Genomic DNA, 14,336 nt, shown 5'->3' with positions numbered 1-14,336 from the left:
CCAAGAACTCACTTATATACCTTAGCAAAAAAATTTACAACCATGTTACTCTATGTATCAGACAAATTTTAAAAGTTAAGAAATTAAAAAAAAAAATTAAAATCACTTTTATTATACAGGGCATATTATAGCCTTGACGATTTTTTTAATGATACCTTTTGACCTGTGCTCTGACATCATTTTAGTGTTTTAGTTTGTTTCCTATTAAATATTTTAATTTACTTATCAAAAAGATGCTTTTTTTTATTTTTTCAATCTGTTTTGTTATAATTAATTTTGGTAATGTGTGTAAATTTTATGGTAAAATGTTTAAGATGTTACGTTTGTTTAAAATTTAAAATTTAAAGTGAAATTGAAATTTTTAGTTTTTAGGATGCTTGTACACATGATTTTGTTTTGTCTTACGTAATATAGCACATTTTCTTTCTTTCTTTCTTTCTTTCAAACCTGGAAAATTAGTGCTTCACTTAAAGCAAAAAATATAAACTAATTTACATATTTTTTAAATTTTTTTTTGCATTTTTGGGTGAAAGTTGTATGGAAAATTAAGTCGAAAATCTGCATTTTTCATTTAAAAAAAAAACAGAAAAATAGACCCTTGACTATCAATAGGACAAAGACAATTTTTTGGAAAAAATTTCATGACATTTCTGTTAAAAATTGTATCTTTTTTTCTAAAAACAACAAGAAGAAAAAATAGCTAGAAAATTTTGGAATTTGAAAGTAGAAAACCTGAAAGTTTTAGGAAATGCGAATAATTTTCTTTTTTAATTAAAATATTAAACATAATTTGCAGAGGGAAAACCTGGAAAAAAATTATAAAATTATTTCTATTCGACCCTATGGGGGTTGGAAATACGAGTCGAAAATCTTCATTTTTCCGAAAAAAATGTTTGATACTATTTTTTTGTATGTAGCTATTATGCTAAATAAACGATATTATAATTATTATTCAAAACGCCAAAAAACAAACCTTTGACTATAAATCAAGAGGAAAAAAACTTTTTTTTTGGTAAAAATTCCATGACTATTAGTTAAATAAAAATGGCTGGAAAACTTGTATATTTTTTATAAAGCGGCTAATTTTCGGATTTATTTTCATAGGAAAACCAAAAAAAAATAAAACCTTCATTTTAATTTAAGACGAAAAAAAAATTTTTTCATCAAAAATACCATTACATGTATTTTTTCCAAAAATCGTTTTTTTATTCAATAAAATTAGAAAAAAAATTGTTGGAAAATTTGAAAACTTTTATCAAGTCACGAATTAATTAAGTTAACTACTTATCGTTTTCTAATATAATATTAGGCATAATCTGACAAAGGGAAAGATGAAAAAGCAGAAGAATTAATAAAATAATTCCTATGAGATGCTATGTGGGTTAGAACATTGAATAAAACATCTCAATTTTTGATTTCAAAAAATCAAAAAAACAAACTTTTGATTATAAATTAGGAACGAATGTTTATTTAAAATGAATGAATGAATTTTTATTTTCCAAACATTGCATATTTCTTTCGGAAATCGTGGTAGTATTAAGCGTAATAATCACAGGAGAACCTGAAAGAAACACTTAAAAAAGTTCTTATGTGGGTTGATAAACCCTAAACTTTTGTGATTTTTTTTAAATTAAAACAAGCTTTAAAGACTAGAAATTGAGTCAAAAAATACACTTTTTGAAGTTTTAGCATTTCATTCGAAAATCAAATTTTCACGCTTAAAACTGATAAAAGGAAAATGCTAGAAAAATTGGAAACCATGTAAAAAATTATTCCTATGAGAGTCCCTCTGCAAAACAACCTTTTTATGGACGATTTTTCAACAATGTATGTTACCTTTGCAATCAATTCTCTATAATTGTGTAATGAATTTCGGCCAATTAACACCGTACCTAATTATGACAAGCTCCTTGAAGTATGTGTTAAGGCACAGCTACTCGAACATTGTAATGTAAATAAAATAGTTGTACCTAACCAATCGGGGTGCCGTGAGAATCATTCATGTGAGTCTGTCATTATTAATCTAGTTGATAATTTTCTCAGAGCCCTTGACTCTGATAATCTAGTACTTGCTGTGATTTTGGATTTTAAGAGAGCGTTTGAAACCGTGAGTAGAGAAATATTAATTAGGAAATTAGAACGGTTAGACCTTAAACATAATGTATTGAAGTGGTTTCAATCTTATCTAAGTGGTAGAGTTCAGCGAGTTATGTACAAAAATAGTTCATCTGAAAGTGTTGATGTAAACCATGGTGTGCCGCAGGGAAGGTCTTGGGCCCCTTGCTATTTTTATTGTATGTCAACGATATGGTGGAGAAAGTGCGGGAGTGTAATGTGGGGTTGTTTGCGGACGAAACAATGTTATATGTGGTGAGTAAAGACATTCATCAACTGCAACAGGTCATGAACGTTAAACACAATAACTTATTCATCTGGCTTTGTAGAAATAAACTAAGTTTAAATGCAAGTAGATCCAAGTTGTGTATATTTGTCAAGAGATCTAGATTAACTTCTATAGACATGGCCAATATACAGATTTCTGTGAATGGGGAAAGTATTTTGTATGCCAAAGAAATTAAATATTTGGGAATAATTTTCGATGCCAATCTGAATTTTCATGCTCATGCAGATTACGTAATGAGAAAATTTTCAAAAAAAGTTGGATTTATCACAAGAATTGGGAAAAAATTTGTCAATGTACATCAAATTAAAACCTTACTACACCATTGCTTTTCCTCATTTACAGTTCTGTTCAACATTATTGTTTAACTTGCCACAGTATAGAATTGACCAACTGGAAAGAATTCAAAATAGGGCTATGAGACTGATTCTAAATTGTAATCGTTACACGTCTGTTGTCTCTATGTTGGGTGTCCTAGATATGTTGTCTGTACATCAAAGAATTTTGTATAACGTCTATTTGTTTATTTTTAAATTAAAACATCAGATGCTCCCCGATTATATTTGTAATAAATTATATTTTTAATAAACAGATGTAACACAACTCAAATGCATATTTCAGTTCTATACAAAAGTTTAATTCTATTTAACAACTTGCCTGCTAACATCAAAAATTGTATTACTTTGAATCAATTCAGAGGGCTCTTGAGAAAATTTATCATAAATAAGTAATATTGTGTTTGTTATTTTATTATGTTATTTTAATTATGTAGTTTTTTAAGTTTTACTATTGTATACATTGTTTCCGCTCCAATCATCATCTTGATTGTGGGTTTATCTGTTGACTGGGTATTTTTGGGCCAACCGGGATACTGGTTACAGCTTCTTGGTACTACCGAAGCATTTCTAAGTGTTACACGGAGGACCAATGTGTCTGGTCAGCAAGGTCAACCAAGTTCCAAATGTGTGTCATCGGCTGCTTGCAACCGAACCGACTCGATCAACCTGAGTCGACATTATTTTTATTATTATAAAACAAACAACAATTAACTGTGCTTTTTTAATAAGTGCGGCGAGAAAATAATATTTAGGTTAAGTCTAGTTTTAATTTATGGTCTACTTCTGACATGATATTTCTGGACCCGGGATGCTGTTTCTGGATTACCGAGACCATCCATGGACAAACCGGAGTGTCCTGATACAGTTATGGCCAACTTATACTTTTACTTTATTTTCATTTATGTTTTTATTGAATGTAGCTTTTGCTAAATAAAGATATTATTTATTTATTAAATTAATCATAATTTTAAAAAAATTTATAATAATTCAAAAGAGAATTGATTGCAAAGGTAACAAGGTTTAAATTTGACATACATTTTTGAAAAATTGTTCATAAAAAGGTTGTTTTGCAGAGGAACTGTCATTTCCAATTTTTCTAGCATTTTCCTTTTATCAGTTTTAAGCGTGAAAACTTGATTTTCGAAGGAAATGCTAAAACTCCAAAAAGTGTATTTTTTGACTCAATTTCTATTCTTTAAGGCTTGTTTTAATAAAAAAAGCACAATTTTTCCAACAATTCGTATGTCCATTTAGACCAAAGTTTACTTGCACATATTCACAAGCCTTCACTTCATACATTTCAAAATATTTAACTGTAAACATGCGCTCAGGATATTCCTGAGTAAATCCTTTTTAACAATGACCTCTATGTTATAATCTAAATTTAAAAACAATTTTATTTTTTCCAGGGATACATAAATTCCTTTCATTAAAACTGCTACTATAACTCCTAAAGGGTACAAATGACAACCCCTCCTTCGCCGCACCTAGCAGCGTCTAACAAACCCGACTGAGAAAACGACACTTGCGCTGAATAAATCCAGATAAACGTGTACATAGAGATCCACATCCAGGACTGTTCCACACACATAAAATTTAACACGAAATGTCTCTTTTTTTTATACCTATGAACAATATCTTTAAACAATCATAATTAATTATTAAGTTTGCGTACTCCCGTTTGAAAGACGGATGCGGACAGAAATTGTAAATTTATTATCTTTTAAGGGTGGTTGACGTCCCACTTTCGAATATTGTTATTATTGTGAGCAAGTAAATGGGTCGACTACCCCCCCGTTTTGATATATTATATCGTTTTTTTGCTTTGTACTAGGGTTCTATTGTTTTTTTAAGCTGCTACCCTTAACCCTTATATACTAATTTCATTCTAAAAACGTGCTAAGACTGCAAATAAAATTGCGAATTTATAATGAAAATTAGTATATTTCGGCAGTCGTTAATAAATTGCGAAAAATATACAGGGTGTCCCATGCAGGGTGGCAATCGTAACAGGATTCCAAATGTCAGATTTCCATGGACGCTAACTATTAAAGAATCATACCAGGATTTCAGAAATATATAGCGTGTTCCATTTACGAATAAGTGGCCACACTGCGGTAATAAAAATATTTTAGATATTTTGACCATGTTTATTGTCTACTTTAGCGGCGTTGCCAATAAGCCATCTAGCATGGGACACCTTGTATAATAATATAACTGTTAATCCAGTAATATTTTGGTAACACATTTTACCATTGATTGGCATTTGCGTAAATGTTTATGGTGTGACTCATACAGAGTTTGCGTTGAAACATGAACCTTTTCTTGCACTCTCATTCGGCAACCTCGCTTTTTTGAGGTACGTCTGTCACTCAAACTTTGAGAGTTATTCAAAGGGTTATCTTATTTATTTCGAAGATATTACTAACATGATATTTTTTATTAATAAGTCTTTTAAATATTTCCTATTTAATTGGAACATTATCATATAAAATTTGCTTGTAGGGGCGATGTTGCCAACTTTCCTATTATTTCCTGAAAAACTCCATTAATTTTCTTTCAGTGAAACTTTTTATGAGTTATACCATAAATATCTTGCTCTGATGTAATATTTTTTAAATATTAAGAGAAGTTTATTTGATATTATAATTATTTAAACAAAGAGCATCCTATAAACAATCCCTTAATTTGTGGCTAAAAAATATTGTTATATATAGTATAATAGTCGATTTATATTGTTTTTAAAAAAGAATGATAATTACTAGGTGAACATTAAACTTTAAATAAGTATTTGCATTTTATATGTACGTATAATTTCAATTTTATATAAAACAAAATGTAATTAAACGCATTGAGATTAATCGAATTAAAAAAAAATGTATAAACAAGTACAAACGTAAGTTTTAGAAATGTTGGTATGTAATAATAATTGCACTGAACGTATTTGGTAGAGTACTTTGATCAAAATTTGTGTTAAATACGACGGGTTTAGTGAATTATGAATTTTCATTTATCGAAAATGCTACGGAATAATTTACGAGTAAAACACAATATTGATTTGGTTGTTCTATCTAGTGCAAAAATAAAAAAAAAAAAGAGTACTGCTCAGGTATTTAATTAACAGAGCAAGTATTTACGGTTTATACTTTTGCTAACACACTTGTTAATTATTAATAAAATGGCAGAACGATATTTGTTTCTATAGCTTAAGTTAATCCTTCTAATGTAAGATCCGAAACGTGTCTTTTTGACTAGAAAAAGGAAGGCGAAAAATGAAAATGGGAACGCCGATTTTGTTTCAATTTTAAGCGCGAACCTTTAAATGTAAACGTTAGGAGAATTTTAAATTTACTTTTATTAAATTTGTTTGTTATTAAACTTCTATAAAATAAAAACGCATTATTACGCAAACCTGTTTTATTAATCCTTAAATGAATTTTGTTGCAAAAGTGCTACAAATTTATTTCACCTATCCTAAACTGCTAACGAATTATTTTATTTTCAGTGCATATCGTTGCATATTTACAACAGTAGTATTCAGTCAAAAATTGTTATCTTTTTGTGCAGATGCAAAAAAAAATTGTTTTGTGGACGCTGCATATATATGCAACATTGTGCATTTAGCGCTTAGTTTATATTTTTGTTTTGTTGCGTATTTGCAACATTATCCAATGTAGTAAATATAGAAAAAATTTGTATTTTCAGAGTTTGACACATAAAATGAGCCGAAATCGATCTCTTAGTGAAGAAGTTGTAATCCATATGGGAAAACTGGTTAGATAGTGAAGATGGAATTGATTTTTTGGATACTAACAGCGAAGCAGCCCCAAGTTACATTTTGAGTGATTCAGATGAGGACGATGAGTATCAAGAAGACCTAAGGGTATTTGAGGAGGAATTAGGTGATGAAGTGCAAATAAAGGCGATGGGTGACGGGGTTGAAATGAAAGGGTGTCAGGTCGGACCATCTAATAAAGTAAAGAATGATTCCCAAACAGGTAAAAAAAAATCCGTAAAAAGAAACGTAACTTGGAAGCAGCGTAAATATTGTGCTGCTTCCAAGCTTGAGCGATCTTCAATTAGCTTTTCATGGCGACGAAGTCCTTTCTTGGGAAGTAATGGCGTTGAAGACTCTATCCAGTTTTTTAAACGATGAACTAATCGATAAAATCGTCAACGAAACCAATTTGTATTGTGTTTAAAAGAACCCCAAACAATCAAGTTAGCTTTTTTTGCCACTGACAAGGAAATTTATTGGAATTTGTTATTACAAGTCCATAGTAAACTTGCCAAATGTATGATCATGCTGGAATACGAATATAGGTTACGACCCCGTTTGAAATGACATGCCTATAAATAAATTTAAAAAAATATTGTTAAACGTTATATTAATAAGCATTTACCTAAAGACGATAATAACCACGATAGACTTCAGAAGTTGCAAACACTTATTGAGCACCTAAAAAAATTTTTTTTACCCAAAACAAAAAAGTTATGCATTTAAGGGTTAAAATCCTAAAGCTCGAGAATCCCCGTAATAGGTGGCAACGTTGCAACCCTATTGCTCAGAACTAATCTACATAGACGTCAGAACAGAAATTTTTTTAAATAAAAATGAAATATGAAAAAATTAATAAGTTTCCAAGTAGACAAACTGCCATAAATTCATTAGTTTTCCAGAGCTATGGGCGATTCCTTGAAAACTAAGCTTTTAAGCTCAAAAATTTCGAAAAATTCAAGTTTTTAGAAAATCAAAAAACAAAATTACCACATGAGGCATGAAATTAGTATCAAAAACTGCTTATAACATTTTTTTCTAAGTTCCATATTAAAACACATTAAAATTAATAAACCTCAGGATGATCTCGACTCATATATTATTAACGGAAAGGTTTGTATTCAATTCAGGTGGATTTAATGTAACAAATATGTATATATATGGATGTACCAAATAATTTTTCTTTCCAGGTTCAACTGGAGTGTGATCACAATCTTCGAATTAAAGATATATTCGCCAGAGTAGTACAAAAAGCGTAGACACAAACAAAGCTTCTGGACCCGATGGAATTCCAGCCCTAGTACTAAAACGTTGTGCAGACGAATTGACTCCTCCCTTATGTAGACTGTTCACGGCATCGTACAAACAGGGCTCATTTCCAACAAGCTGGAAAACTGCTCAAGTGCCAGCTGTACCCAAAAAGGGTAAGAAGACGATGCCGTCCAATTACCGCCCGATTGCACTAGTTCCAATAATATCGAAGATTATGGAGAAAGCAGTCAACCAACAACTGTTAAGATATCTGGAATCATCTGGACTAATCAGCGATCATCAATACGGCTTCCGAAAGCTTAGATCCACCGGCGATCTTCTGGCTTACGTCACACACTTGTGGACGGAGGCCATGGAGAAGCACGGCGAGTCCCGCTCAGTCGCTCTTGACATTTCCAAGGCATTTGACAGAGTGTGGCAAGAGGGACTACTAACCAAGCTCTCCTCAATCGGCATACAAAACTCATTATTGAATTGGATTAAAAGTTTTCTTGAACAACGAACAATCCAAGTAGCCGTCGATGGAGACCTCTCCGACAAATTTAACATTAACGCTGGAGTCCCTCAAGGATGCATTCTATCCCCCACCCTTTTCTTGATATATATCAATGATTTGCTAGGAACCACTGTCAATCCAATCTACAGCTTTGCGGACGATAGCACACTTATTTCCACATTTAAGTCCACCAAACCAACGACAGCCGCAACTTCTCAGAATCTTAGGCAGCAACAAGTAGCTTCAACCAACAACGATATTAGAGCAATCTTGGAGTGGGCCGGTAACAATCTGGTCAATTTTAACGCCAAAAAAACGCAGGCTGCAGTTTTTACGATGAAGACTAACGTTGATGGCCCGGAGCTGGTTATGGCAGGGAAAACATTGCCAATGAAATCATCTTTACATCTTCTAGGAGTCGAACTCACCAACAGTGTGTCCTGGCATGACCACGTTGCCGAGATCGCCAGGGCAGCTTCCAAAAAACTCGGAGTGCTTTTCAAAACGAAAAAACTGTATACACCAGAACAGCTACTGACTCTTTATAAGGCTCAAATACGCCCTTCCCTCGAGTATTGCTCGCATGTCTGGAGCTCTGCACCCAAGCATAGTTTAAAGCTGCTAGATTCTATACAGAAGAGAGCTATTCGTCTTATCGACAAACCAGAACGGACAAAGAGTCTGGATAGTCTGGAACACAGGAGAAAGGTGGCTGATCTCTGTTTATTCTACCGTTATTATCACGGTAAGTGCTCCTCTGAGCTGGCAGGCCTGATTCCACCCAGGGCTGTTCCGGCAAGAAGGACGCGTCTAGCAGTTGCGGCTCATCAACATCGAGTCCACCTGCCTACCCCAAGGACGTCGCTGTATCGGGACTCATTCATCTGGAGAACATCTTCTTTGTGGAACGGGCTTCCACCTCACATATTTCCCGACGCATACAACCTGCAGCGATTCAAGATAAATGCCCACAAATATCTTCGCGCAAGCACCACTCCAAGAGTGATATAGGACTTTCCTTTTGTGCTTGTGTTTACCATAAAAAAAAAAAATGTGTTTAGAACATCTCCAATATGTCATACACTGAAGAAAAGTGTGAAGAATTTCACCTACTGAGTGATAGTGCGTATCCTCTTTCAAGATATCTGCTAACACCATTTCCTGATAGAGGGTTGTTAACTAAACCACAAATTAATTTTATAATATGCAACATTCTAGCAATAGAATAAAAATAAAGCATTTCAAATTATATCATATCAAATTAAGAGATATTAGGCAATTAGAACAAAATGTTTAATTAATTTATTCACAATAGTGTTTAACATCTGTAGAGTATTGCATCAATGAGGATGACATCATTACGGTTTTTAATATAATAGGTGGTCACTAAAAACAATAAATTTATACAATCCTGACTAACAACAGCAATTTCTTCTACTTAAAAGTAAAATTTCTTCAAGAGTTGTGCCCTGTAATAAAGTAAAACTTAATTTATTATATCCTTCTTTGGCCTATTAAGTTTTTTTTTAAGATGTTTAGGAAATCTGCAAACACCTAAACGTTGAATAGGGGTGAACGTCCAGGGTAGTGTGGGGTTGGAGTTGGCCATACCCCGACCCACTAAAACCCGTTTCTCTGGCCAAGTTTTCAGGGTTAAAACACAGTTTACTTTTTGGACCATTTGGCATTATAATAGGAACGTTTTCTTTTGACGATTGGCTATGCATTATCATAAAATTTAAATTTCTATATTTTGCAATTCGGAGGTTCAAAATAGAGGGTTTCAAGGGTTGCTGTCTTTTATGAGTTTATTCAAATAAAATTAAATTTAAGGGGTAAAATGCTACATTTCTTAGTAAATGTATGCGTTGAATTCACACTTAAAAGGAGTTAAAAACTTTGATTAGTTTTGAAAATTTAAATATTACTTTAATGGGATAAAAAGGTACAAGCTGATACTTAATTAATTTATTGGGGAAACTGGACTAATCGCAATCTTCACCGACAGTCAAGCAGCCATAGCAGCACTGAGTTCACATGTCATCAGTTCTGAAATGGTAAGAGACTGTTTGGGCAAACTTAATGAGGTAGGAAAGAGAAATAAAGTCACAATATTGTGGGTACCTGGACATACAGGCGTGCAAGGTAACGAAGAAGCCAATATTCTGGCAAAAAAGGGATCTGGTTCTCAATTTGTAGGACCGGAACCTTTCTGCGGCATAGGAAAGAATACTTACCTATATGAGCTTACAAAAATGGAGGATCAACTCAGAGAAAGCCTCTGGGATGATCATCCAGGGTTGAGACACTCCAAGATGTTCCTTGGAACCCTCGACCCAAAAAAATCTAAAGCTCTAGTAAGTTTAACTAAAACTAAACTACGGATTGTAACAGGATTCCTAACAGGGCACTGTCACCTTCGAGAACACCGCAGGAAACTAAAACTAGAACAGACAGGTGAATGCAGATTCTGTGGGGAAGAGGAAGAGACCCCAGAACACCTAGTAACTGCATGCGAAACAGTTGCCGAAAGTCGTGCCATGCACCTCGGTAATTATGAAATTCCAGAAGGAAATATCTCATTACTGGAACCGTCACAACTACTAGCCTTTATTAAAGCCATAGGATTGTACGAAGTAATTTGACTTGAGAATAACATCAAGCAGTAATTAGAAAGGGGCACACAATAGATCTTTTAGGTCGCAGTGAAACTTCACCCTTATTTTAATCTAATCTAATCTAATCTTATTTTGATGTGATTTAACCCCGGATTTTTTTGTGTTTTTAATAAGTATTTGGGTCATTTCTAACACACTTATTCTTTGGGTAAAATGACATACACAGTGTTGGTGTAAAACGACATAGGCATTAGGCTGAAACCTATACCTATGTTTTTATGATTTCAGATAATATGGTTGGAAAGTATACGCGTAAATCGACGCGTCAAAATTGGGGTGAGGCAAGCATGAGCGAAGCTATTAAAGCAATCCAAAACGGTGATCTGTGCTGGTTGCCGGCGTCTAAAAGATATGGTGTACGGCAAGCAACCCGTAGACGAAGGGCACAGGATAAAAATAAAAGAATAAAAGGTTCTCAGAAAGGCTTGGGTCGTTATGGACCTACATTTTCTGCAGAACTTGAACGCGAGATAGTGCAACATATTAAGAAATTGGAAACCCGCATGTTTGGCCTGAATACAACAGAGGTCAGGCAATTGGCATTTGAATTAGCTGAAAGGAAGAAGTGACCCCACAGATTTAACAGGATTAAGAAAAAGGCTGCCTGGGATTGGCTTGTGGGCTTTAGGGGGCGCAATCCTGACATTTCACTCAGAACACCGGAAGCCACTTCAGCGGCTCGTGCGCAGGGTTTCAATAAGCCGCAAGTTGAAAAATTTTTCAATTTATTGGAACATACAGTAGCGGAACATAACATAACCTTTGACCGTATCTACAATGTTGACGAGTCTGCGCTTTCTACGGTTCAACGTCCGCAAAAAATTATGGCCACAAAGGGAAGAAAGCAGGTTGGTGCCATTACAAGTGCAGAACAGGGGGCACACACTTCTGTAGTTTGTGCTATGAATCCAATAGGTAATTTTGTGCCACCGGCTCTGATTTTTTCTCGAAAAAAATGGAAGCCAGAGTTAATTGATGACGCACCAGCTGGTACATTGGGCTTGTAACAATGGTGACTGAAACATTTTATAAAGTTTACCCATTCATCTCAAAATAACAAAACTCTTTTACTGCTTGATGGTCACGATAGCCACAAACAATTGGAAGGTATTACGTTGGCTAAAGAAAATGGTGTCCTAATGATTTGCTTTCCTCCGCACTGCACACACCGATTACAATCCCTGGATGTGTCATTTTTTGGTCCTCTATCTGCCTATTATAATCAAGCGATTACAAAGTGGCTCAAGAATAATCCAGGTCGCTCTGTATCTCCTTTTCAAGTAGGAAAGCTATTTTCTGAAGCCTATGAACGCAGTGCAACTATGGAAAATGCCGTTAGTGGGTTCAAAAAAACAGGAATCCATCCGTTTAACGCCAATGTTTTTCCCGACTGGATGTTCGCTGCATCATTAACAACCGCCATCCCTGAACAAAATGATCCCGAATTACAAACACGAGACCACCAAGGACCTCATCCAAACACATCCCCTCCACCATCACAAACCGACAGGGACAGACCTGGGCCATCCCATATAACTCCAATTGAAGAAGAAGATAATATACTAGACAGTAGCCGGGTTTCCGTGGAAAGCATCATTCCAATACTCAAGGTATCAGCATGTTTTAAACAAATCGGAAAAGACGGGGAACGGTTGTGCTAACATCTACACCTAACATGGAAGAACTCAAGGCGAAAGAAGAAGAGAAACGTTTAAACGACGTGCAAAGCGTAACCAGGTTAAACTCAAATTGTGGACCGATGATGAAGAAAAAAATCAAGATTCATTTGCTGAGGTTGAAGACGATGATGAAGATGCTGCGTGTATCTATTGCAACAGCCTTTATTCCCAGTAAAAAGTGGAGTCACGCAGAATGCGCAGAGGTCTCCCGTCGCACTAAGTTTTTTACTTGCGAACTTTGTAACTGAATAGGCATTTGTTTTTTCGTAAGTGACCAAAGCATTATATTTTTGTATTTCATAATAAAGGTTTTTTCAATATTTCTACCTTTTTTATTTGCAACATTTTCTATAAAAAAGGTGTATGTCATTTTGCCCAAGTATAAGCCTTAAATGACTGCACATTTTTTTTTAAAATTTGGCATCAATATTTTAAAGTGAAAAAAATTAAAGCTTTGTGCCTTCCATGGGAACTGGCATAAACTAACGAACTCACTGAACTTGAAATGAATGGTCATCAATAAATATTCCTAAGTTTTGTAGAAGCTTTTGTTTAGGGTATGTCATTTTAGGCCAGTTTCCCCTTCAGTAAATTCACGCTTTACAAGGGGTTGAAAACTTTTGATTAGGTTTCAAAACTTAAATATTATTGTACATTGTACTTGGTGGATTAATTCGCTAAGTTCACATTTAATTAAAAAAATAATTGTCAATCTCTTGCGGCATAACATCCAACTGTTCACCATACGATCCATGAATACGATGCAGTTAGGGGAGTTTATCCGTTAAACTTCCTTCTTAGTCGGGTTTCATTTAAAGTGGATTTATTCGCTAAGTTCACATCGGAACAGTCTAAGGAGGTTAAATTAAAAATTCAAATTCTAAAAGGGCAAATATAGAAATTTAATAAGCAAATTAGGAATCACTGTGAATATATATCCAATGGTCCAAAATTGCGCCAATAACCTATTTATTTATTTCTTATACAATATTGACCACATACTTTTATATCTGTTTTAATTTCTTGTTTCTTATTCTCTTTTAAGTGTATGTTGTTAAGTTGATTTACTATTTGTTCTTATTATTAGGAATTTAAAATGGAGGGTTTTTATTTTTTATTAGCATAAGATAATTAGGATAAGAGCATATTATATTATAAGCCTCGAAGAAGTATTATTAACCCTGGAATGCTATTGTACGTAATATTTACGTGCGGACAGCACTATTTAGCGTGTCACTACAATTTTATTACCTTCTCCCACCTTAGCGCTCAGTAGTGCTTTGCGCGGTCTATCAGGAGTATGACACGCCTGAACTAGTTTGATCTGTGTATTTACAGTGTTGGTTGAAGCCGACTTTCTAAAAGCCGACACGTATTTTTTACGTAGCAATAGTATTAACCGTATTTTATTTAGGACGTAATTTTGACGTGGTAATAGTGATAAGCAGTATTAGATTACCAAAAAATATCTCAAAAAAGTTTAACAGATGTAAGTGGTTAGGTAGTGACTCTGACGATAGCGTAGCCGATCCTAATTTTGCTCCTGGTAAGAACGACATTGAGGAAACGTTTGAGAATAACTTGAAAAACACCTTTTGTTAGCCAGGTACTATTCAAATTTCTAAAAGACGTCAAAACTCTAATATTGTTCAAGCTAGGTTGTCTACCCCAAGTACTTCGGTAAATTTGTTTTT

The 14,336-nt window shown here is 34.0% G+C and overlaps 1 protein-coding gene across 4 annotated transcripts in view; it reads left to right on the top strand.

Moving 5' to 3' along the window:
• The window catches only part of LOC126742218 (uncharacterized), a 44,547-nt gene extending 38,397 nt beyond the window's left edge, over window positions 1–6,150 (top strand). For all 4 annotated transcript variants that reach the window (XM_050448826.1, XM_050448825.1, XM_050448824.1 and 1 more), the window contains one exon: window positions 4,149–6,150. The gene's annotated coding sequence lies outside the window, so the exon portion shown is untranslated. The remainder of the gene's footprint in view (window positions 1–4,148) is intronic.
• The last annotated feature ends 8,186 nt before the right edge of the window (window positions 6,151–14,336 follow it).

Source organism: Anthonomus grandis, chromosome 11, assembly GCF_022605725.1.
Source record: "Anthonomus grandis grandis chromosome 11, icAntGran1.3, whole genome shotgun sequence".
Classification (NCBI taxonomy): Eukaryota; Metazoa; Arthropoda; class Insecta; order Coleoptera; family Curculionidae; genus Anthonomus; species Anthonomus grandis.
Note: the sequence above shows the minus strand (reverse complement) of the source record. Positions and strands in the feature narration are given on the sequence as shown.